Source organism: Bombus affinis, chromosome 1 (genome assembly GCF_024516045.1).
Source record: "Bombus affinis isolate iyBomAffi1 chromosome 1, iyBomAffi1.2, whole genome shotgun sequence".
NCBI classification, from domain to species: Eukaryota; Metazoa; Arthropoda; class Insecta; order Hymenoptera; family Apidae; genus Bombus; species Bombus affinis.
In genome coordinates, this window is record NC_066344.1 from 10,833,213 (window position 1) to 10,857,975 (window position 24,763).

A 24,763-nucleotide genomic window follows, 5' to 3' on the forward strand; every position below is an offset into this window, starting at 1 on the left:
GGAACGTTCGCGTTATTCGAAGTGGTAACGAGTGAGAGAGAGAGAGAGAGGAAAAGAGAGATAAAGGTGGGCGCACCTATACGCGGCCCAGAGCCACTTTACCCTTCTTTACCTCCTCCACGTTTCCCCCTCTGGATCTTCCACCTGAATTTCTACATCACCACCCTGCTACAGCTTCGGCGACGTCGCCTCCTCGACAGTCGCTACGCCGACACTTTAGCAGAGCCGATTGAAATTTTCATACCGACACGTCTGCCGTTCTAGTTTATGTTCGGAACAAGTGAAACGTCGCTCACCATCCACGTCTTTCGCCGTCTTCTTCTGTTTCTTCTGTCTTTCGCTTCGGGGTCTCCTCCCTTTCTTCCCTACCTTCGTTGTTCTTTCTTAGCTATGTTAGTGGAAGGCTCGTCTATAGTTTCGTCCTCCCATCAACTTTCTTTTGTCTCTTTCTTGTCTCTGTTATCATCGACGATTTCGTATTTCTACTTTTCACTTGTTTCGTCTTGGTGTTTGAACACGAGGTAGCGAACGATAACCACCCACGTTGAATGCGTGTCGATATTTCTCGAGTGCACTTTGCTTTCCTGCCTTTTCACGTAGATTGCCTATGCCGTTTTCTCAAATGGCGCACGCTGGAGCACGTGATTGATGCTGAGCCAGCTCGAGTGACTTGTTGTCGAGGATGCGTACTTTGCCGGAAATTCGAAGCACCAGCCTCTCTATCTCTCTGTCTATCTCTCTGTCTCTAACTATGTGTACACTTAGTAAATTGCGGCACGGTTTACTTCTATCAAAGTAAAACCCTCAATGTCGGGAAAGTAGTCGCGAATAGAATATCGGTATTCTCAGTCTCCAATGGGCAAAAGTAAATTGGAATCGCATGATCAATTCGTGAAACTCTTTTCAACTGAATATCTATCTGGATCACCAATCTCTGCCGTTCTTTTAATTACTTCCCGCGCATAAAATATGAGCCATGGATATCCCCGAGAACAGGACTCCCTTTGCCACCTTGCCATTCAGATTTCAGTGACTGGTCGGCCGAAGCATTAACGAGAACTCGATTGGCCGAGAAATCCGCAGTCGAGCAGCGAGCGGTCCAGACGAAATGGAGATCCCTGACAATTGGATGAAGCTCGACGCTCCATTGGGAATGGATATCGAGAACAACGCGTATTGCTGACAAGGCGACGTCCAAGTGACGTTCCAACCTGGCTAAAACTTCGTTTTATTTCACTGCTTATCTCCCCGGGGGAGAACGGTGCGGAGCATTAGCCTTCGACGCAAATTAATTATCGATTAACAGGCTCCTCCCTGTTCAGTTAATCAACGACTCGAGACGGAGGAAGAACGAGATTGCTCTTTTTGCGGGCTAATTAAATCTGCTGACCAATTAACGTTACCTGACGACGATTCCTCGGATCGAGGCAACGACATGCGTGTTTCCACCGTAGAAAAAAGAAGAAACAACATGTCAGACGTACAGCGCATCTTTCTAGACAACCAAGAGTTACAGCGTAATAAAAGATCTCTTCGCGAAACGAATTAACGACTGACCACCTCCAAGAATGGTTTTTGCATTTTGTTTCGTAAGACACGCTGACAGACGTGTCACGGATAGCCACTCGATTCTTCGTGCCCTGTTGTCGACGACCTGTTTTTATTTCGAACAACACGCGGATTTACGACCAGTCGTTACTGGCACCCGCGAACGCGATAATTAGATTGCACGACGCGGACATTTCCGACCAACGTCGAACTTTCACCCCGCGCAATAAACACTCAGGACAACCTTCCATCACGACGATCACTACCACTACACGATGGCGATGACGACGAGTTTCTTTGGTCCGGGACGCAACTTTTCAACACAGTTTGTCGCTTCAAAGGCCGTAAAAAATGATCTTGCAACGAAAATCACTCACAAGGCGAAAAGGGAAATATTGTTTCACGGTGTTCGTTTTTAAAGATACTCCGCCTACTCCGCGAGCAACACTCCGCGTGACTAGTGGGTGAACGCCACAAGAAACTCAGAATAGTCGCAGAAATACGCAGCTGACGGTCGCAAATTAGCTCGAGGCGAACCGCGTGGCAAAGCAAACTTTCCGAACTCGTGAAACGATGCCACAGGAGCTCTGATCCCGATCCGTGATAGAGACGTCGCGAAAACGAATTATTCGCTCGTTATCTGTTTTCTCATCGATAATGCATCCCGACGTAATCTCTGTTCGAAAACTCACGTTCCGCTCTGGAAGACATAGCTAACCGGCTCGAGTATCTGTTTCAGGATGGGATGGAACGACATTGGGAGAATTATCCGTACGAACTTCCGCGGAACTCCGCGATCTTTCTCTGCTCGATATAATTGAAGAAACGGCGTATAACCAGATAACTGAAAAGTTTCGTATTTTAATAACGATATTATAGGAACGCACTGCGCGATGTTTCTTTGAGCTCTTTGAACCTCTGATAAATAAAATAATTACACGAATAAGATGTAATAATTGTTGTCCAACGGTTTCTAATTTGAATGATTTCGTTATAAGGTCTGTTGACTTACAAAGAGTTTGATATTAATTAAGCACTATTTTTCTGAACAGTTCGTACAATAAATATTATAAATTCGTGCCTGCCGATACTGATGGAAAAGTGAGATATAATTAGAAAGTGCGTCTTATCCTTTAAATGTTTGTACGTATTCTTGCCAATCTTCGTAATTTACACTTCTGATAAGTAAGTAGACATTTGCAGTCTGGTAATGATATATGTACGTGAGTACGTAGTTGGAGAGATATCGTGAGTGCTAAGCAAATATTCCTGCTCTTCCATCGTTCGTTGCACGCTCTCATTGGCTGAATCAAGTCTAGAAATTACTAGATTTTCCAGTCAGGTATAAAGAAGCGATCGATGAGCAGTGGCTGAAGATTCTCCGCCCTTTGCGTTTCCCTATTTCAAATCTCCATTTAACTTCTATCGCAATTGTTATACAAAACTTCTATCGTTCTTTAAAGTTGATAAAATTGAATAAACTCGGTTTAAAAACCAACATACAGAAACAAAACCAACTAGCCAGTATATAAATACAAATGCAGCTTACGTTAAAAAAGAAGCTGTAAAGCTGGAAAAATTGAAGTCCTTGTACGCGTTATCGCGTCCAACGTATCAACGATCGACGAACACGTATCTATTGTCCAGGAATTATTACCCGTTGCGATGACAAAGAAGATAACTTCAAACTGGTTCGTACGTGTGTTCCACAGCGGCGATTAATTATCGTGCAACAACGCGAGACTGGATCGCGATCGCGTGCACGTATACGAACGATGGAAAAAAAGTCGACGCCTATTCCAGTCGACCTGCTTTTATTCGGATACCACCTCCTTCGAGCGCAGCCCCCCTGCAGCCATTTCGTCCTCATAAATCGTTTATTCATGTTTAATGCAACCCGGTATTCCGACCGCCGCCGAAAGTTTTCGAAGCTCTCAGACGGAAATCGCGGATCCGACGTTAGGGAAACGGTGGATGGAGGCGCGGGAACTTCGAACAAGGGAATGCTTTTGCATCGACGCGAGCCTTGTAACCGGCTGAGAAAAAAGAAAGTCGTCAGAAACTGAGGAGTCGGATCCCGATATCGAGCTTCCCGTCGTCTAACTATCGGAGGATCTTTCTTTTCCTTATACCGAGGATAGCGTAAAGATAGCGGAGTTTTAACCCTCGGACGGCGGAAGCTGAGTCCGCTTTTGATACAACAGAGATATTTCTACGGGTTTATTGTTTTCTGAATTACCTTTACGACTTTAGGCTGTACTATATTATAATAGAATATATCTCGATAAATCTTTTGAAGTTCTAGACTACATTCTATTGGATCTTTCACTTTTTAAATTCTAGATTGTATTCTATTAAATCTTCTGTAGAGGTTCAACGCTTAAGGATAGTGCGAAATGATGAGAGCAAATTATTGCTGTCGCAGCTCGTTATATATATTTAAAATAATTAAATAGGCATAGAGAGAGATACCCTGATAGAGATAGCACTGATGATTTTTGTGTATACTCGTTCGATACCGTACTATATTCTATTCGTCCGCGAACGTGTCTGTTTATTTATACTGGTCGGGGGAGAGTCGGAAAATTCGAATTTGTCTTAACCCGACGGTTGCCTGCAGCGGCGGCATTGTTTTGCCCGGAGTTTACATTACTTGTATTCTAACAGTCTTGATACTCCGGGACAAAACAACAACATGATTTGATTTTCCCTCTAAATCATGTGCCGCTACACTTATATTATACGATCTTGAACTATATAAGCAAGCTTACATTTTAAGCGAATTTTTCGTTGTTATAGAATGGAACATTCGTGACAGCAATGACCCAGTCTCTACCGAGCAAGGAATAAGCAAACGATAAAGTAGAAGATACGAGAAGGAAATGACAGGTTTCAGAATATATTTTCTCATCAAATCGCGTGACTCTGTACCGCTCTGATTTCATGTCCGAACGTTTCGTGAATTCTTCCATCACGATGATTACGACCTCCAACTTATTCGTCGTTCACAAAACCGACCAACTGGTAATTAGAGCGTAATTTCATGTTGCAGAGAAATATGGCGCATGGAACGTATTTACTTTCGTGATCGTGGATAAGCACGCCGCGTTGTAACAATTACTTTGACCTCGAAGAGAACAGGGTCGAGAAGATTTGGGTTTCGCGAAGGAGGACAAGGGCTGGTAATTCGATATGTCGAAGGAACTACCGGCGGACCTCTGTCGCCGTAATTGTCGGTCTCGAAAGCTCCGTTCCATTTTTCGTTCTATAGTTCCGTACATGTAGAAAAATGCCCGATTCTTACGGACGATTTGTTGAGTTCGATCGTTTCCTCGTGGATAGGATCGAGAAAGTCGGGATGTGGACCGCCGATTCAAAGAACGATCATTTTCCCTTAGTGCAAATACGCGGTGCAAGTGAGTCAGAGAAGCGGAAGTTCGAGAAAAAGAAGAGGAAAGAAATAAAGGAGAAAAAGAACGATCCATCCATCGAAGGGAAGGAGCAGTGGGAAGAAAGAAAGGAAGAAAGAAAAAGAGTAGAAGAGAAAGGGAGATGCGCACGAGTGGCTCTAATCCGTCCTTCAGCGAGCTTAAGCCCATCTTCGTGTACCGTGCCCGTGGAATACCGTTTAAGTGTCGTCCGTCTGGGGGTCCTTCGCTCGAGTAAATATTTAGGAATTTTTGAAGAGCTCCGAGTGCCTAAGAAAACAGTTTACTTCGTAGGAAAAGAGGGATCCTTCTCGGGAGAGAGGTAGGACGCGCCGAGACTGGAGCAGTTTTCTACTAGGATTCACTCTTCTGCGTCTTTCCCTTCTGCGATCAAACACGACGCAATTGTATACGTCGAGTGTGGAGAGATGTAAAAAAAAAAAGAAAAGAGAAAGAGAAAAATGGATGATAGGGAGGAGAAGAGAAGGCAGAAACACGAGACCGAGCTTCATTTCGAAATTACCGAGCCTTTGTTCCTCGGCTAAATGCGTTAAGCGCCGTTTCATTTGATCCCAGTCTGCGTGGCCTCTCTCGCGATCCTCGTCGAATTTCCGTATTATTTCGCAAAATGCGTTGAAAAGCGCCTAGGATGAAGCCGGATACTGACGCTAACAGGATTTAATAAGCCGCGAGCGCGGGACTCACCGTTTCGGCGATCGCGTTGACGTCTCACTCTCTATAGGGCTTAATGGCCAAAATTGATGCGCTCACCTGTAACAGAAAAGGCAAATTTCGTAATTAGCTGTTGATTGCTTAATGTAGATCTGATTTCACGTACGATAAATAATCGCTAATTTACCGAGTAATTTAATTATTCGAATATTGAAAAATCTACGGCCGAAAGCACTTCACGCTTGGGTCTCTCAGAAATCAAATCGATCGATTGTTAATTATACGATTTCCGTACAATTAAATAGTTATTATATATTCTAGTACCAAAATTTACAAATTTCAGAGAATGATGTTGCTCAGTTTTACTTCTGTATATATCTTATTAAAATTGTCGCCTCCAATAATTGTAAATTGTATTCTGTGATTACTCGATGTAACATCTTCAAATAGATATAGGAAAGACAATCTACAATTTATTAAAGTAATGTAATTTTCACAATTATCAAAACTGAAACTTCCGACTGTAAATTATGGACATTATTTTACAGGAAATATCCCAAAGTATTCCTGACTCAAATTGAATGACATTTCCTCTAATATCAGACATAGCAATTGTATCTTCGGTAATCTATTTTACCCGGCGGCAGTGAAATTCCTATCCGACATTTCTCGATTTTCGACATTGATCGACGTCGCGTAACGAACGAGATTTACTAACAGAACGTCGCCATTACCGATATCTATTTCACACCATGGTGTCGCGACGTCGTGCATTCCACGCGACAATAATGACAATAACACGACGTATAATAAGACGTTCTCCGGCGTTTTAATGAGAAAAGCACCACGGAGGGCTCGAGCTCGTTACACCGTGCCACCCCGTAAGAAACGGTCACGGGGTGGTGAAGAATGGCGAGACGCGTGCGACCGTTTGGCCTGACTCGATCGTTAAGCCTTCAAAATGGCTGGCAAATTCGTGCGTGACTTTATTTCTGGGCCGCCGTTGCGTTTCGCGTTGATGTGCTCGAGCCTGCTACTCACAACGTCCAACGATGCCTAATGTCGGAAATAAAAAAATTCCTACGACGCGACATCCTGTCGTTAACATCCTTACGATTCTTCGTGCTCAAAAGTTTATATCGAAATATATTGGTGCAATACGTTGCACGAAAGCGTTTTGGTAATCAAGTTGTAGTACAAAGTTTTCATACGAAACTTAATAGTGATTTTACCACGTGACAATTAGGGACATGCTCGATGATGAGAATTATGGATTTACAGAATTATAATTACGAACAGATTTATTTTTATAGTACAATGAAGCATGGTTTTTCCTACATTCGAACGTCAGCTGGTACGGGCTCGATAAATAAAAAATAAATAAAAGGGGTGACCACGTTCACCGCTCGAATTGGCTAATGAACGTTTAGATTGGATCGCGGAACGTATCGCGGTGCCAAGAATAATTAAAATAGCGATAGCCTGCGCCTCGAAATAACGTTGACAATTAGTCTGGCTTTAATTTGGTAAAATTGCGATTCAAACTTTCATTAGGGGGTCCCCTAGCGGCGGCGGAGAGGAAACAGGGGACGGTGGGCGGAAGAGGTCGAGCGCATCAGCGAGCCGAAATCATCGAACGACCGACGCGAGGAGCAACAGCAATAAATGCTTAATTACATGCGATAAGTAATTAAAGTGATTAAAGTTTATAATGTGATACGTGCAATTAGTGACGCCGCTAGTGTAATCGGGATTCAACGTCGACGAGTGGATATCGCGAAGCGTGCGGGCCCGCGAACCGCGTCTATAAAATTTATAATAACGCCAGTGACGTTTAACGAGCTCCGAGGCCGCGAACCCACTAATAAAAGATACAAATTTCATTTTCACCCACCGCCAGGGAGTCGAGGAACGCGGCGGGTTAATAAAATTTGAACGCGAAAACTCGCTAAACTCGCGTTAAAACGAAACGAATTTACGTCGATCCACCGATCTTTTATATCTCAAGATCGTTCGGATACTGGCGGAGGAGCAAAAAACGGTAAAATGGCAATGTCGGCCGGGAAGAAACTAGAAAGGAATAAAAAAAAGGGGCGAACGAAGATAGAAAAGGAAGGATCGAGCGAAGCTCATTGCGATGCAGATATTCGAACCGTTTCGAGGGAGAGTCGAAGCCAGCACCCAGCTCTGCGTAGAACCGGCTGCACAAGGCGAGACGTTTTTATCGCGGATTTCGAGCGACTATGGGGACGTCGTTTTCTGCCGCTCGTCGTCGTCTCCGTGCTCGTCTTCGTTGTCGTCGTCGTCGTCGCAGGTAGTCGGTACGTGCGTGCATCCTCAATGAGAGACGTGCGCCCGTTGAATAATGCCGAGAATTCGGGGAAGAAGAAAATAAAGGTTAGACGATGGTAATGGCGAACGCGACGAAAGAATGGAGGAACAGAAGGGAGTAAGAGGCGAATAATAAAACGAACGGAGAAAATGAACGCGACACTGGTGGCGGGGGTGGGAGAGGATAAGTCACATGGTTACCAAACCAGCCGGCGTCTCAATGAACCCCCTCGAGCAACCTCGTTAAAGCGAATCCTGTGACACACAGCGGCAATGCTAAAACCGCCGGCATCTGTTCCCCGTTGCCATTGTCGTTGTGGTCGTCGTAGTAGTCGTCGTAGTAGTCATCGTGCACCGCGTAACCGCGCGTACGGGCTACGTGGTGTCCTGTGACGAAAAGTTCGTTGTCTGGCGAACGTGACGAGTGGGTCGTTATTCCGTGGCGGCCGGGCCACGGGATTACGAAACAGAACGACTCTTCTCCTTTTTTCATTTTTAAAACGCACAACCGTCTAAAACGTAATTTAAAATGCCAAGTTTCAAAGATCTAAGTTCTAGCATTTCCATGGTAAATATATGTATCTACCTAAGTCGGATTTCTGTACTAAACTTTGGAATTTATAGAAGTTTTGTTTCGCGTCTCTTTGTTGTATAAAGATATTGAGTAGAATAGTACGTGAAAAATATGACAAACGACATAAAAAGCGTAACCAGCAAGCAATACCGGTCTACGTGTAACTGGAGGAATTTCGTTGGCGGGACAAGTTCGCAATTCCAACCCCCAGAAGAAACGACAGCGCGTAAGGTATCGAAACTTACGAAAAGTTCGATAACCTGACAGAGAATATACGGTTCTCAGGACATCTGAAATTTCCTTGAAACGGCGACCATAACACCACGGGACAAACAGTTTTAGGACAACCAGCCAGTTTATAACCAATACCATGGTGCGGTCGTAAAAACACCGGCTGCTAGAGCCGAGACTTTCCGATAAACCATCAACCGTGGCTACCAATGTTATCACGACTGTCGTGATTTCCTCTTTTTCTATCCTTCGCTTTGCCACTTTCGCGGTCTGACTTTTTCCCAGATTCTCCCTTCACGGTTATACTTACCGAGATAATAAATTTCGAGATTCGAGGCGGGTAGACACAGTCGCGCGACTCTTGGCCACTCGCGAATAGCGTTGCTCCTTTATCGAAGTCCGGTAAACAAGTCAAACCAGATTAGGAGCGTAAAGCGAGTAAACCAGGAGAGGAGGTTTTTACTCGTTGCACGCGCGTTGGTCTTTCCTTTCTCGCGCGTACTCGCACTTCCGTCTCCGTACCATCCGAGGATAGAAGCAAAAGGACACGTGACGTGGATCGTAGCGAGAAAGGGTTGCGACAGAGGAGGCCGAGTACTTAGGAAAAGAGAACAAGGCGTTTCATCTTCTCGAGTGGGCCTCTCTGTTTCTTCCTCTTCCTTGAATTTCCACCGGATTTGGACTTTCTTGTAAACAAGCTCGCGAAAGAATGCGTTATCTCCGAGAATGGGCGACGCTGTCGCGACTAGTGATCCTTCGCCACTGGCTCTTCCTTGGCTCGTGGATTTTTGTGTACACAAAAGGAAGGAAAGAAAATGTAGAGAGGAAGGAATAAGTAAGAGAAACAAACGCTGGGATGCGTCTTTCGTGACTCAAGATTTTTATATACAAACAGGACAGAGGGGAAAAAGAGACAGAGAACAGAAGGATAAATAGTAGAAAGACACGCGTAATTGTGAAACAAACTCGAATTCAATTCGATTCTATTTGTTTTTAGAAAGGGATAATGGGTTAAAGGGGTTTCGTCTAAGTGGAAGGCTTAGAGGCTAAGTTTCATCGCGATGATACACGAACGATTTGGTAAATAACGTTTCCAGGTAATCGGGCGAATAAAACGCACGTTGCGATTAGGAAGACAATTTGCAGGGGCCGATCTAAAATTGGAAGATACCGGCGGGAACGCTCATTGCCATAACAATGAGCCAACGACACGCAACGATTCCCGTCACTGGGGATCAGCACGAGGAATCGTCGCGTCGCGTCGGCGCGTTTCCACGTAGACCGAACGATCCTCGTCCATACCGTCTAACGACTGTACAAATTGAACGGACGTTGCCGCATACACGGGGCCGGCTTAGCGAACTTCCTGAGTGCGCAGAAAACGGCCGACTGCGAAATGAATCGATTTCTCTGCCAGCTCTCGCAACACCTCGCTCCTGCTTTATCGTGAAAGGAAGTCGAGCATATGTACACATGCTCTTGTACGCGCTCCTTTCTTGTCATATACTGTAGAAAATTCTCCACTTATGTAAAATATAAAAGGAAAGTCGAATCAAGTGGTAGTACATATGTATTTTTACGTTCCTGTAATTCAACAGAGATACTACGTTCCATTGATTCCATGGAATAAATTCAATTTGGAAATGAAACAAGTTTCACGCTATTCGCGATGGGTTTCTACAGAAAACTCCACCGAGATTTTAATTAATATTTCCATCTGCCACGGTCCAATATCTTTTTCCCCTTTTTAAGTAGGACCGATTTCTAAACAAAATCTATATTAATCCCGATCAATTTAATTAATCTATTATTCGTTCGATAATATCTAAACACGCCGAATGAAGTTCAGAAAACACAAATGTCATTGTGCACGCTATATCAGATTTAATTACCAGCGACTAAATTTTGCCACCGTTTCCATCGCAGAGAGGAGAAGAAAACTACGCCAGTTGCAAACGAACTTAGTCACATTTTCGGATCCGCAATATCAAAAGCGATACGCGTTTCGGTCGATGGCTATATACCTATCGCATACCTGTTACCGTACGTAACATCAAGGTACACGTACAGGTGTGTGTGCGCGCATACTGAATGCACACATATCTGCACGAACAATGGCCCGATCCAGGAGCATATAACGGCAACCGTGCCTTACGGCTCGCTATATGCGCCGGTGAATGACGAGCATTCGAGCGAATGGGACCAATCAGACTGATTGGCCGACCGGTATTTACATTTCTGCGGGCAAGTCTGCCTCTGCAGCCTGCCTCGAGCATCGCCAGGAGATTCGAGACCAGAGAACATCGAGGGCTGGCTGCCGGCTCCCGCGACGAGACGAACCGTGCAAACTGGAGACGAAAAGTCGTCGTCTCTCGACAACAGAGTACCTCTTGCGGGACCATTATTCCCTAAAACAAGCACGCTTTGACGCGACCGATCGATCCTTAATTAAACGGTGTAACTTTCACGAAAGCTTGCACACACAGCCTCGTTTCGACCGGTAATTTTAGTCCGTGTTCACACGCCAGGTTCCAGGTTTCACGGTTTACGATCGTGGCCAAAGAAGTTGCTTCCCGGGGAAAGTTGGACACGGGAAGTTTGTCCGGAGGTTCGTTGCCGGAAGTTGCCAGTATCTCGCTAGAACGAGGCCTCAGCGAGAAAAGTTTTTCGGTATCTTCTGGCATAACGTTACATAGAGACGTCTACGGTCTACGGAATAGTTTATGGTTGTTGAGGTATGTATTATTCGTTACTTAGGAGAAGACATTTGAAAGAAATGCGGTGGCTGACACGGTGTTGTTGATAGATGCAATCATAAAAATAAACAAGAATTGACTGAAAATTGTATGTTTGTATATCAGATCATGCGAGGGGAGTGAACTAAACCAGATATTCTTCCGTGAATTTAAAACAGTTACTTATTCCAATAATCTGTATCAATTATACAAAAGTATCGGGGGATTCGCTTTTTCAAAACCCAGATAATATTTGTGCTCTCGCAATGAACATTCTAAATGTTTCGTGCTCTCATCTGTCTTATCGATGTCTCATATAACATCTTGCAATTTCTCTTGCCCTTCTGCTATCTCAAATGACATCTTCTGAACGTAAAAGACTACTCACGAAAGTACAATAGTAGTAGCAAGAATAGAAGTAGGGGATTTTTCGTTGAAGCTATTCTATGTTTCGATGGAATTTAACAAACTGCCCGATTCTTTCCGAACAAACGGAGAGGCAATTGGAAAACGAACATACACCCGGATGCGTTCAACGAGAGCTCGAGTGAAACGCGAACCGTCTGTCGCGTCTCGCTATACACCGCCCAACAATCGCACCGTGTCGTTGCAAACGGATTCCAAAAAAGGGCGATCACGAGGGAAGCGGAGTCCCTTTGAGGCGGCACCGTCGGGCTAATAACAATCGCCCTCGAACCACCCTCGAGCAAGGCCCGACGCGTTTTATCTCGCGACGAGAGGACGGCACACGGCAGAAAGAACGCGCGAGAGACGATCGTTTACGATACCCCCGGTGGAGAAACGTTCCGCTCCGAGATTCAGAGTTAATTGCGCTGTCGTCGCCTCGTGGTACGGTGTTCCGTGTCTCAACACCTTTTCCTCGCCTTGGGCCACCCTTCCTCGACTTTAACGCGTATATTATGACTTCGTCGAAGTTTAGAAGTCGTTCATGTACGATCATTGCAAAAACATGGCATAAATAATAGAAAATTGTAAGATTGATTTAGCAACGCTGTTTCTAACTTCATTATTTTTTACTTCATCTTTTTTTTTTCTTTTTTACTTTTCAATTTATGAAGTCGATCAATCTGACTCCTGAACGCCTCATATGTATTTTTCACTAAATTATGACTTTTCCTCCCTTTCACACCACTATCCGCTTAAAGAGTAGTGTTATAAATATATTTCTGATACTTCTTCCCGCAATTTACAAGTATTTATATGATTTTCTTATATGATAAAGTAGCTCGTGAAAATAAATCGTTTGTTTCTTGAAAAATTGTATAATCAATTTAAATCAATTTCATTGCTGATATAGAGGAATTTACAAGAACTCGATCTAGCTTCTCGCTTTAACTGCTGATGCATCGACAAGCTAAGATCGAGCCTGAGAAAAAGGTCGTAGAATACACACTTCCGGATGGCTGCAAGGCAAAGTCTGGAGTTGTAACTAAACAGACACTAATGTATACATACAGTGTTGCAGTGACGCGACGTCGCATAACGAAAACGATGCATCGGGACTAGCTAATTAATAACCGCGGGTAACAAGCAGCAGATGGAACGATGGCAGAAAGTTGGATAGCACAGACCCTTTGGCCACGGTCGGTCTGTCGACCGACTGGTTGGAACACACACCCACGCGCTGCCCATTATTGCGCACGTGTGGTCCGGATGGTCGCGTGCATGCTATTAGCAAAAAGGAGTGTCCCGAACACGTTACCGGTCCACACGGTAAAACAACTGTCCCCCTTCTTTGCAACGACCTTTCCGAGCGGCGGCCGTGAAAGGCGAGAATACACTCTCGAGCACCGGTTTCCGGTTCTGACACCCAAGCTGCGTATCTCTGTCCCTCTTTCGAAATGGCTCTTCTTTTATTTCGACTGGCTGTTCATTAGGCCGCTAATTAACGCTTAGCGTCGGACGTGTTTGCATTCACGCCGTCCTGCTACACAGAGAGGATCATCTCGTTCCCTTTCTTGCGTTAAGCAGCAGCTGAACCATTATGGTCATTCGGTCATAGCCCGAGGTTCTTTGGCCAGAGTTATGGATGACGATATACGTGAAGCTTCTAGATATTTTCGTGCCGAGGTGAGAATTAGATGTCTCTATAGCTACCTATAGAATTCATAGGTAATCATCCATTCAAACGAACTCTATTCAACGTAGCTTTTGACTCCACAGGCGAGACGGGAACTACTTTCTGTATACGTCTCAGAGAGACACGTGGAGTGATTCCTCGATCAAGGTTCTCGTGAAGGTTCATCGAGGACCCGAGTTAATTATGAGAATCAGAGGTACTGGTCACAGAGTGGTCCGTGAAGCACGTTTCGGAGTGTTAACGCGCCGCGTAATAATCTCGCGTCCGGTTTTAATAACGTCGTACGGAGTGGCCGTTTCGCGAACTCCGTGAATATATTCAGGGACAATGTTATTCCAGCTAGCCATGCGGCCATATATCAGCAACGATTCTATGCGCGGTCGCGTGCGGAGTAATTACTTTTCGGTGCGCGGAGGCATCGCTCAAAAGGCAACATTTGCACGCGACGTGGAACCGACGTGCAGCGAAACGCACGCACGCACGTATACGCGCGTGCATTCGCGTACCCACACGTAGATTCGTTCGCGTGTGTTGTCCGTGTACGGAAGGTATAAAAAAAAGAACGAAAGAAAAAAAACCATGCGGCTGCTGCCACGTTTCGAGGATCGAGGGCGACAATGGCTTCCTGTTTCATCCCTGCGGGGCGTCCAGCTGTCTGTCTGGACTATGGTTGCACGAATGAATCGTCCTCCGACTCCATTGTGCCCGTTTTCCAGTTTTGCGTCGGGATTGTTGCCTGCCATGACATCTTCACCGACCGATCCTTCATCATTTTAGCGTTCTGTTTTCCCTAGTCCTCTTCCCATCCTTTCGAAAAGTGACGCTTTTATTCGGCATCGTTGACTTTGGACGCTACCGTTGAAACCGTTCCATGGATTTATACTTCTGGCGGGCTGTTGTGACGAACTGGTTTACGGAATTTTTTGGGGATTCTTTCGGTTCAGTTGTGAAAAGAACCATCAACTCCCTGTCATTTTTATATTACTTATGATTTATTAGAATATTAAAGAGCAAGTAATAACAGACAGGTTCTAACATGCTGTCTTGAAAATCCTTTGAGAGACGAATCACATGGATCAGCCATTTATCACTTTGATACTGATCTCTTAATACAAATTTTTCTTTGATTTATCCGTCAGGAATGATTAAACGTTTTACAATGAAATGTAGCTAACGATACAAACAGGCATTGTATTTATTTTGTTGTAGATTAGTTTTAAATATCGTAATAAAATATTGAAAACCAAATAATAATTTAAAAATCTTAATTGTTCCGCTATTTACATACCACGATCTCTGATGCCCTTACAAAATCTTCATCGTAAATCAACGAATTAAAGAAAAATACAATACAGCCTACTTTCTCGTTTCCAATCTCCAAGAGGCTTCTTAAAAAGATAACGTATCGCATTGGATTTTTACGACAAGTCTCCGTTTCTCCTTCACTCCCTTTTTCTTTTTCTTTTTCGATAGCTCCACGCCCTGGATAATCGAACGAGTGTAGTCAGCGATATACCGACGTCCCGAAGTCATCTTTCAAAGGCAACCCCGCGACTCGATCCGAGCCCGGGATCGCCGTGTACGGGATGAGCTACGGCAAACGAGGTATTTCGAAAGGTTGGAACAGGGAGGCGTAGGCTGTTGCAGTTCGCGGATGCGTATACGTAATGACCTTACGCGGCGCTTTTTTACGATGCTTATCAAATGCAAATCCTTCTTTATTGCGATTGGTATTCTTATTACGCTCCTTCTTTCTCCGCTCGACGTCATCCGCACATTTCGCCACGGTTTCTTTCTTTTCCCCTGCCACGTCTTTTCCGCTTCATCTCCCCTACTCGCTGTTTCTTTCCTTTCCATAACAGTAACTCGACTTTTTCTGCTGCCTTGCGAGTAAGAGGATTTCAAACGTGGCCGCAACCCCTGCCACGAGACAAGATAGCCGAAAGAACGCGAACAACCACCTTTTAACTTCCCATTTGGATTACGCTAGCCGTGGTATGTTCGTGTTACATTATTTTTGTGTCTGTTCGCGCTATTTCTTCGTCCCAGCGTGGAAAACATTAAAAAAAAAAAGAAGAAAAAGAAACGGGAAAGAGGTAAAAATATTCTCCTGGGGAAGGAAGGATAGAAAGAAGTGGAAATGTGAGTAGGCGACATCGACCTTTTTTCCGCTGTCATGGAATAAATATTACGCCGCTCTTCGCGGTTGCCACTCCAACCGAGAATACCTACTTCTACCCAAGGTCTTCATTAAATGCAAACGCTACCATGGAACTCGAAAACCGTTTACTTGCCATTATTATGTTCGTCGTCCCTTGGAAGTTTGTACCAGAGTAGTCTGCACGGCCGTGCGCAATTACGTCCCGTTATTTCCTGAATTCGCGTGAAACGTATTAAACGCCGTTTCCTCTTGCTCCTAGTTACTCTTCGTTCCGTTGAATCTGTCAGCCGGACACGAACGATCGTCAAGGAGGAGAAGAACGATCGCTCGGCGTAGGCTTCTCCCGAGAACAGAAACGTCAATCGAAACCGATCGTTCGACGATAATTCCCTCGGATGATTGATCGATAGCGTAACAATAACGCGGGCGACAGCCAATGGAGCCCGTCGATTTATTTATCGAACGCCATTCTCTCTACCTGTCCATGAATTATTCAACGCGACCCGCCGGAAGCATCCGTTTCAGACGTCAAATCAGCTACTTTACGCACCATATTGACTAGAAACAACGAAACTTTCACTTACTCCAAGAAATCAACCATATCTGCAATTTATTTCAAATTGCCGCCCAATTTTGTTTAGAAGTGTACATTCTATACGGAGAAGCTGTTGATTCATAAAATTGAATATATATACTGACAATCTATGATTCGTTCTATATTTTCTGCTGGATTTATCGTTAAAGTTCGATAAACAATATGCGTGTTCTTTAAGGTGCACTAGCATCCACTTCAATGATGGAAAAAAAGTGATAGGAAAAGATTTTTATGTAAACGAGTGACTTTACTCGAGCGAGGTTGCTCTTGTACTTTATTAACCACGTTAGAAAATTCTTTGATCATTTAAAAAATGTTGGGCATTTACGTATATTCATTCCCAACGAGTAATTCGGTAGCATTACTTAATTGTAATTTACAATTAAGAATCCTGAAACGTAACAATCTCTACATTTACTGTCCATTAGGGGAATGTTATGAAACATCCACAAGATCACACACGAGGGAGATCACCTTAGAAGCAGCCAGTATCCAGTGTCTCGGCGAAGAACAGGTGTATCGATAACATCGACGCGAGTATTGCCACAAACGATTCTATGAATCGTCCGGTGGGTCGATTGATCCGTGTCCAGCGACAAAACCGAGCAAAGGGTGAGCCAGATAGGTATACATCGAAGCATTTCGTGGAGACAGACGCTTTTTGGGGGGCTCGTATCCGGCTGGAATTTCAGCCGCGCCTCCTTCCACCGGGGGACGTCCGTCCACCGAGGGACAGAGGGGTTGTTTTCGTGCAAAGGCACGGCGTATCTGCGGCGTGCGGGCTGGTCGGTATCAAACTCCGCGTGCCTGGAATTCCCCCAGTAATTGCATCGCGTGGCGCCGCACCAACGATTGCATTTTTGGCTCGCGTCACCGCGTAAATAGGAAAACTCGTGTTCACGGCGCAACCCTCGCGACTCGAACACGTTCGCGTCTCCTTTTTTTTTCTTTTTTTTTTATTCTTCCTTTGATGTCCCTCGAACGAGACACGCGAGAAAGATATACGTAGAGAAACGTCTCGGTGGTTCCGTGAGAGACACCGTTTCTGGTTTGCTACCGTTTCTCTATGTGTTAACGAGAACACCCCCGCGAACGAACTGAAGGTTCGAATTGTCGAACGAGACAAAGGTGAAGCCTGTTCCCCATTGTGCCGTGATTATACGGCTCGTGCAAAGTCGAGGCGTTAATTGAGGTTAAAAGGCTGATCTACACGGGAAGCTGGTTAGAAACGAAGTGTGAGGTGGCTACGATTCAAACTTTCTTTCCATCTGTGATTCAGCCTCGTTCACGCTTCGGTAGGTATGAGTCAGACGTTCCAGCTGGCGCTTTTTTTTTGGCTCTTCATGGGATAGATCGTCGAATTTGAGACCGTTCTACAGTAGCATTTACGATGAACCAAATATTTATTTACGTCGATATATAAAATATATCGACACACTTTTACTATCGTATGTCAGAAGATATTAAGATATTTTTAAGTCGTGTACCAAACGTTTCAGATTCTCTTACAAAATAAGTAAATTTTTATATATTTCAGCCTTGAAATAGAAACACTTTTTATCGCAAGATATTAGATTTAGATAAAAAGGAGTAAATCCAACAAACCGAGATGCTGTCTCTCTTTGCTACAATGTACTACATGTTTTTATTTAGTTACCGGAAAATTCCTACGATTACACGTTACAAAAAAATATTAAAATATTTTTGACGTTAAGCATCGAGAGATACGAACGAAATAATACTTGTCATTAACAAAATAATTAATAAATATGACAAAAGATATATAATATAATATAATAAATTTCGCTCTACCCCTCCCCTCCCTCCCATTCGAATGTCTTCCTCGTGGAACGAATTCTTTTCATACCCAGTCCGGGTTAACGTAGAATACGAATGGGGCAACGCGACGAGAACGCGAAACAATATTCGATCGCACGTTCCCGTTGCATTTGGACGTGTACAGACACGTGTTCATTTGAAACGGAACGCAACGTGAGCTCCAGCAGCACGATGGAGGGTAGAGAACGATGGGTCTCGAATTACTGGGCAAGCAGGACCGAACGTCACTAGGGTGATGACTCGAGGTGTCAATACGTTACTGCGATTTCGATGAACAATAGTATCAGGATCCACGAAACCCTACACCCTACCTATAGCATAAAGGAAGCTGAAGTGCTAATACGGCAAAACCCCATTTTTTTTTTTATTAGATCGTTCGGTTAGATCGTCCACGAAATTGTCAGGGGTGAAATAGATTGCATGCGAGGAATCGTAACGTTTCTCTTCGAAATTCAATTCCAATTTGCTGAATATTTATTGTTTATAAAATAATAATCCTGTTTCTCAATTGAAGTTAATGAACAGAAACTAACATAACATTCAATTCAGAAGGAGTTTTAGTAATCCTAAAAATGATTTATAAATAATCTTCGTATTTCTATGCATTTATAATAATTTAAAATGTAGTAGCCTTCATAATTTTCGATGAATGAAACAAATTTCTATGTAGATTCCACGTTTTTAGTTCTGTTCGCAGAGATGTGAAATTGTACAAAAATTTGCGGTCAGTTTATAAAACACCTAAAGCTAACTCGCTTTTATGAAGCGAACGCAGACAAAAATTTTAGTAGATGGAAACGGTAAAACAATGCTCTGCACGAACGCTTTCCACGCCATCCTCGTCGATTTCGTAGATCAGAAAAATCGTCTATGTTGTTGAAAGTTTACACTACAGTTCTGATGATATATCGACATATTCCAACAAAACTACGATCGAATATTTTGTCGTTTAATTCAAACAGTGTCTTATTGTTTACCTGGGGTCAGGATTCGTTGAAGAATAGAGAAGCTTCTTAATTTCAAGTCAAGGATATTTGCTGTTCGTAAAATCTCTGAATCGGAGCAACGCGAGACGCTGTTGTTTAAGTAAGGCTAATCTCCCTGAAGAGGGTCGATCCACGAGGCCGTTTCCTATCGAAGAAAGAAGGTAAAAGAAAGCAGGGAGTTTCGATCCGGAGAATCGTCGAACCGATACTCGACTCTTCTTCTCCGACAGGCTACCAGACTTGGAAACTGACGTCTTAAAAGTCCTTCGTTAGTTTCCCAGCCCACGAGACGAGAATAATCCGATCCGTTGCTTCCTCGTCTCGTTCTTCCTTCCTCCCTGTGGAACAGAATGTTACCATCGCTCCAGGGAAAAATGCGTATACTTCTTCCTTCGTCGAATAATAAAAATCAATCACGCATGAATTTCAGCGTTAACAGAGAAACACTTTGCTGCAGGGTATTAGGTTTAGGGGAAAGGAATACGTCCAACAAAGTGAAAGTATTAGAGAGAGCCTTTCCCTTCTTACTACTACATGTTTCCCATTTATATACTTTCAAAGGCTTTTTTTATTGACTCGAATCATCTACTAGACTTGAACGGTACTTCAAAATCCTAATATCACTTTTTGTAGAATCTTCAGAAAGTTCACTCTTCTCCTCAATAGCAGTTTGAGTTTTCCTAAGCTTCGAGCTGTGATGTCGCGTTCACATTTATTAAAACTGTTAGTGAATGCAGCGGTTACGAAGAGAACTTGCGCATACCCTTATTTTCCAATGAAGCTTTTTTTTATCAGATTCTACGTTTCATTCTCATAATACCAAATTTTTGAGGACATACGAAAGTACATACTACCAAATGATACGAAATTTAATATACTTGGATTTAATTAATTGGTATGGAAATATTATGATAAATGCAATGGTGTGCAAATACTGTTTTTAGCCATTATAGCTTGCATAAGTATAAATTATGAACAAAAGTAATATCATGTCCACATTGATATTCACGGATAGTTCACCAAAGAACAGAAAAACATAAGAAATTGCGAACAGATTGTCCATCATCTTCTAAGCGAACAATCTACAGCATTCGCTGACGAATTCGCAGTTCGTTACCCGCAAAAGTGTCTATATTGAATCTGTTCTTATCGAAAAACGATTTGCGGTGTGTCCAGGAATCACTCGCGAATTCCAGTGTGCATGCAGCATAACACAACCTCGATCTCATCCCCCAAAGATACTTTGTAGGTGGTCGCCTAATGATACTTGAGAGGGTTTCGGAGGAATTATCCGCCGACGACCTGGATAGCTTAATTGGGAGAACACCCACCCGGCAAGCGGGAGATCCGGATTCGAATCCCGTACCAGAGCAAGCCGACCCACCGAATATTTTTCTCCCTGCAACTTCAATTCGCAAAACTCTCAAACAATCCTCGATAGCGTATCGAAATCACGAGTCCTTCGACACGACGTTCCTCTCCCTCTTCTCATTATCGAGTCAAAGAGAAGCTGGAAACGAGGGAAAAAGAGCGATGTGCGCGATTGCATGCACGCTTGATCGAGTAGGGAAACGAAGAGCCTCGTGACCGTTCCGTATGTGTGCGACTACAAGGCAGGACCTGATGGATATTTGCGCGGCTGTTTGGCCCGGCGTTACGCACACCTCCCACTACGTAGGTGGAGGAGGCAATAAAAATGCCGCGGCCAGAGAAAAGGGAGGCACAATGGAAACACAATAAGCAAGAGTGGATGACGATGCGGGGAATGAGACAAGAGGCCTGGAACTGAGGGGGGTTTGCTTCGCTCCACCGCTGCTACAATTGGCGGCGGCGGCGGCGGCGGCGCGGCTGTGGCGTACAAGCCACGGTGGCGGTGCAATCTCATTCGCGCTCTCTCGCATCAGCGAGCACAGAGCGCACTCCAACTGCCTGAATCCCTTGTGCTTTCTGCACCTACTCGCTGAGTACTCACATACATACTCTCTCTCTCTCCTCCACCCATCTCTCTTTATCGCTTTCTCTTTCTCCATGCTGCATCGAACTCTTGCGCCTTCAGCGTCTAATCCCGAGGCTTGTCTACTTCTTCCCGACGACGCTCTAATCTCGCCCCTCGTTAATCATTCTGACGCGACGTTTTGTCGTGAAATCATGGTAGTTGGTTGCTTCGGGTGGAGTGGGAAATCGATCCTTTTTCAGGGTGAAGTTTTTGCTCGATTTCCCGGCTATTGGAAACGTTTTTGGAGTAATATTGGGCTTCTCCTTGTCGATCGAAGATTTAAGAGTTTTGGTAAAGGGAAGTGTAAGGCAGAGATGTGAAGATCGTACACGACTGGAATTGTGAAAATGATTGTTAATTTGGGTCAGCATAACGCAACGTAGTCAGCATAATACTCGTTTATCTTCAGGCCTCCGTTCATTCGACTGTGGACCAGAAGGATTCAACAGGAATATGTTCCTCTTATTCGTGACACTTTCCCAAGAAGCTTCCGAGAATATATACAATATGCTTCTTTTTGTAAGTGTTTGATTACGTAATTACAAAACATTCTTACCATTGTTTTGTTTGATGTAAAAACAGAATAACATTTTGAACGTAACCTTCGATCTTAATCGCTAAAATGATCGTCAGAATTGTCTACAGAAATCTACGTAAAAGGAAATCTTGACGATGATATCACAAAGACGACGTTTCTCCTACATCACCAAAACAGTGCATACGATGTTTAACGCAATATCCCTTCTCTCGCGATAAACCTCGCTCTTTTACGTCTTGCATACGTCACACGGACTAAAACCCACTCGGAGCTTCGACTTCCATTCGCGTTCTTCGCGATTATCTCTAAACGAAAGTTTCTGGGTTCAAAGGCGTTTCGCTGTTCCAGGAACACGCCGGTGTACTCAGATACCGGGAGGGATCAGACGTACTCCGTTTTCCGCGCTCATAAAACCAACTTCTCGTTCCAGATACCCGAGAGCCTCGGTAATTCCGTACAATTCCCTCGTAGCTGTTATCACTCGGTGCGTGCAATACACCGAAGAGATCCCTTCATCGCGTCAGCGCTGGACTAACATCACCGTGAAACCACTTCTTTCCATTCTCCGCTGAAAGCCAGATAACGGCCGTGCCTGTGTAGCCATGCTCGTTTCCTCGTCGTTTTCTCTCCACCAACGCCGCCTGGTCGTCTCTCCGTGTGTGCTCTGATCCGACAACTCGCGAACAGGTGGGTGTCGAGAAAAGGAGATAAGAAATAGCCGACTGAAATTCACGGACCGAGTCAAAACGCCGATAATGCGTCATCGTTCTCGCTTGAACGCGGTGTCGCGTTCCTATCTGAAGATCTCTCGGATTGTACTTGGATCTTACGCGATTCACGGAAGAAAGGTAGGCGTAGGTACGAAAGTGAGAGAGAAGTAAGAAGAAAGTTAGAATATTGAAGAAAGTAATGGAGGAAATATGAGAAGATACGGTAGGTGGGAAAATATATAAGTTGCACTGTATAATTGGTTAGGAGTCAAAGTGGCTATGGACGAGCATTCAATCGAACGATAAAGAAATTAGAAAAAAGAACAATTCGAAAATTGACGTTAGCAACGTATGGAATACATTTTATTTATTACGAATTACTTTGTCAATCATCGCCAATAGTGTAGAACTCTATTTATTGAAACTCATCGGGGTTAAATAATTCATACGATAGTTCACCACTTTTTTTTCACTATCACATTCACTCACAGATAAGTAGGTTCAATTGACGGGAGTTTAGTTACTCGAGGGTGAATTAAAATTTTGCTTCAATAAATAAAGTTCCACCATATAACTATAATAAATAACTAAACTATAATAAATATTTGAACGTGTAAGAATCTGAAATCTAGATCGATGCTTCGTGTTAATACTTTAGTTTAGAGGCATTGCTATATTTTTTCAGTGAACATGCGAGAAGAAAGGCGTTGAAAAATGAAGGCGGTGAACAGTGAATCATCAGGACATTGTGTTCTCTGTAACATTGGGAAGGACGTAACGCGTGCGAGACGATGACCAACATGAATGGTAGTACACAGAGAAATCGGAGCATAGATAAGCTGCCGTCACCTCCAACCTCCAGTCCGTTCACGGTACTTGTAGCAACAGCCTGCTGGTGAATGTTACGGTATGTAGAAGGGCTCCTGTGTCGTTTACACGACCGGCAGTAAATTTAGATCACCGACACTCTCAACTCGTTACCCTCAAAGCCCAGCTGGAGGATTCATCCGTTTCGGCGAATTTTTCCAAGGTAATTTTAGAACCGGTCCGAAAGATCCTACCACTTTCTGCCACCGTTTCGTTAATCGTTTCAGGCAAATGGTCTCGCAACTAGTCTGAGAAACTATACTTTTGAAAACTAGAAGAAAAAGAAAGAAACGAAGTAAGGAAAGTCGAAGGAAAGAGCAAAAGAGGAGAAGGAGGTTCGTAATTGGCAAGCGAAACCAGGACGCCGCTAGCGGCTTCGAAACGATATTCTCTAATCCGACAGCGGACAATTATCTGGTCCGTCAGAGCAGGACTCACGAACAGCAGACAAGCGTGTACACTTGAGAAACGACCGACGGGACGGCTTAAATTTAGTAACTCCCTTTACTGACCGGCCACGAGGCAGCCGACTGTGTAAACGCGCGTTGATCGTAACGTAACTCTCGCAATCTATCCGGACGGTTCAACGCAGCCGTTTGTTACACCAGAGATCGGCGACGCAGACAGGATTGTTACGTTTACCGATGTTCGCGTCGTTGATGATTTGTTGCGCGTTTTGCATCTAAGAACGACAATGACGAAAAAGACGCGACCCTCCGAGACAAAGTGGAAACTTTAGATAGTCGAACGTATATCACTGTCAGTACTAAACGCGTTATGTTAACCTATCTCTTTCATTTGTTTCCAACTGTAATTAATTTTACACCACGATCCAATTATTGCTTTAATAACGTTTAATTTGCCTCCCTCGTAAACTATTCTTGACATTGACGATCGACGAAATTCTGACTCGCTCTTGACTGCAGTTAGCAACCGGTAGAGGGAACGTCATAATCTCGAGGCAAGAAGGCAAACAGGGAGCAAAGTTCGCGAAAACAGTGTCACGAGCAGGCTAATGTTCGCCTTTTACGCCGCGTCGCTAGTGCCTGCACGCGTTGACACTCGAGGAGTGGCGGTACAGCGCGGTGAAACTTCGCTCCAACGACGAGGCAGAAGCCCTAGAGAAAGTTTTATGATTAAGGAATTAATTACAGCGGGGATCCGCCAGTTTCATTAATGACCGATTAGAGAGATATCTCGAGTGTTTGGGATAAAGGAGCGTCTCTTGGTAACCTGCCGGCGAATTCCTCGATTTTCGACCGAGGCAAGCTCGTAATTTCGATCTTTCGCGTCGCTGAAACTTTCGCAGCTCGAAACTTTTCTTCTCGCACATCTCCTTTTTTCCTCCTGTCCTCCCACTCTTCTCTCTCTTTCTCTTTTCAAGAGTTTACAATCTGGAACGATGCTGGTAGTAAAACGAGAAATTCCGCGAAAGCAAGGGAGATGGTACG

General features: G+C 44.1%; 1 protein-coding gene across 4 annotated transcripts in view; it reads right to left on the reverse strand.

The window, feature by feature from the left end:
- Positions 1 to 24,763, reverse strand: part of LOC126917106 (discoidin domain-containing receptor 2-like) — a 134,653-nt gene that overhangs the window by 49,152 nt on the left and 60,738 nt on the right. The window contains exon 3 of one of the 4 annotated variants that reach the window (XM_050723566.1): positions 5,682 to 5,747. The exons of 2 other annotated variants lie outside the window; for them this stretch is intronic. The gene's annotated coding sequence lies outside the window, so the exon portion shown is untranslated. Of the gene's footprint in view, positions 1 to 5,499; positions 5,648 to 5,681; positions 5,748 to 24,763 lie in introns of those variants that run through there. One more of the 4 variants, XM_050723597.1, reaches the window with a different exon arrangement.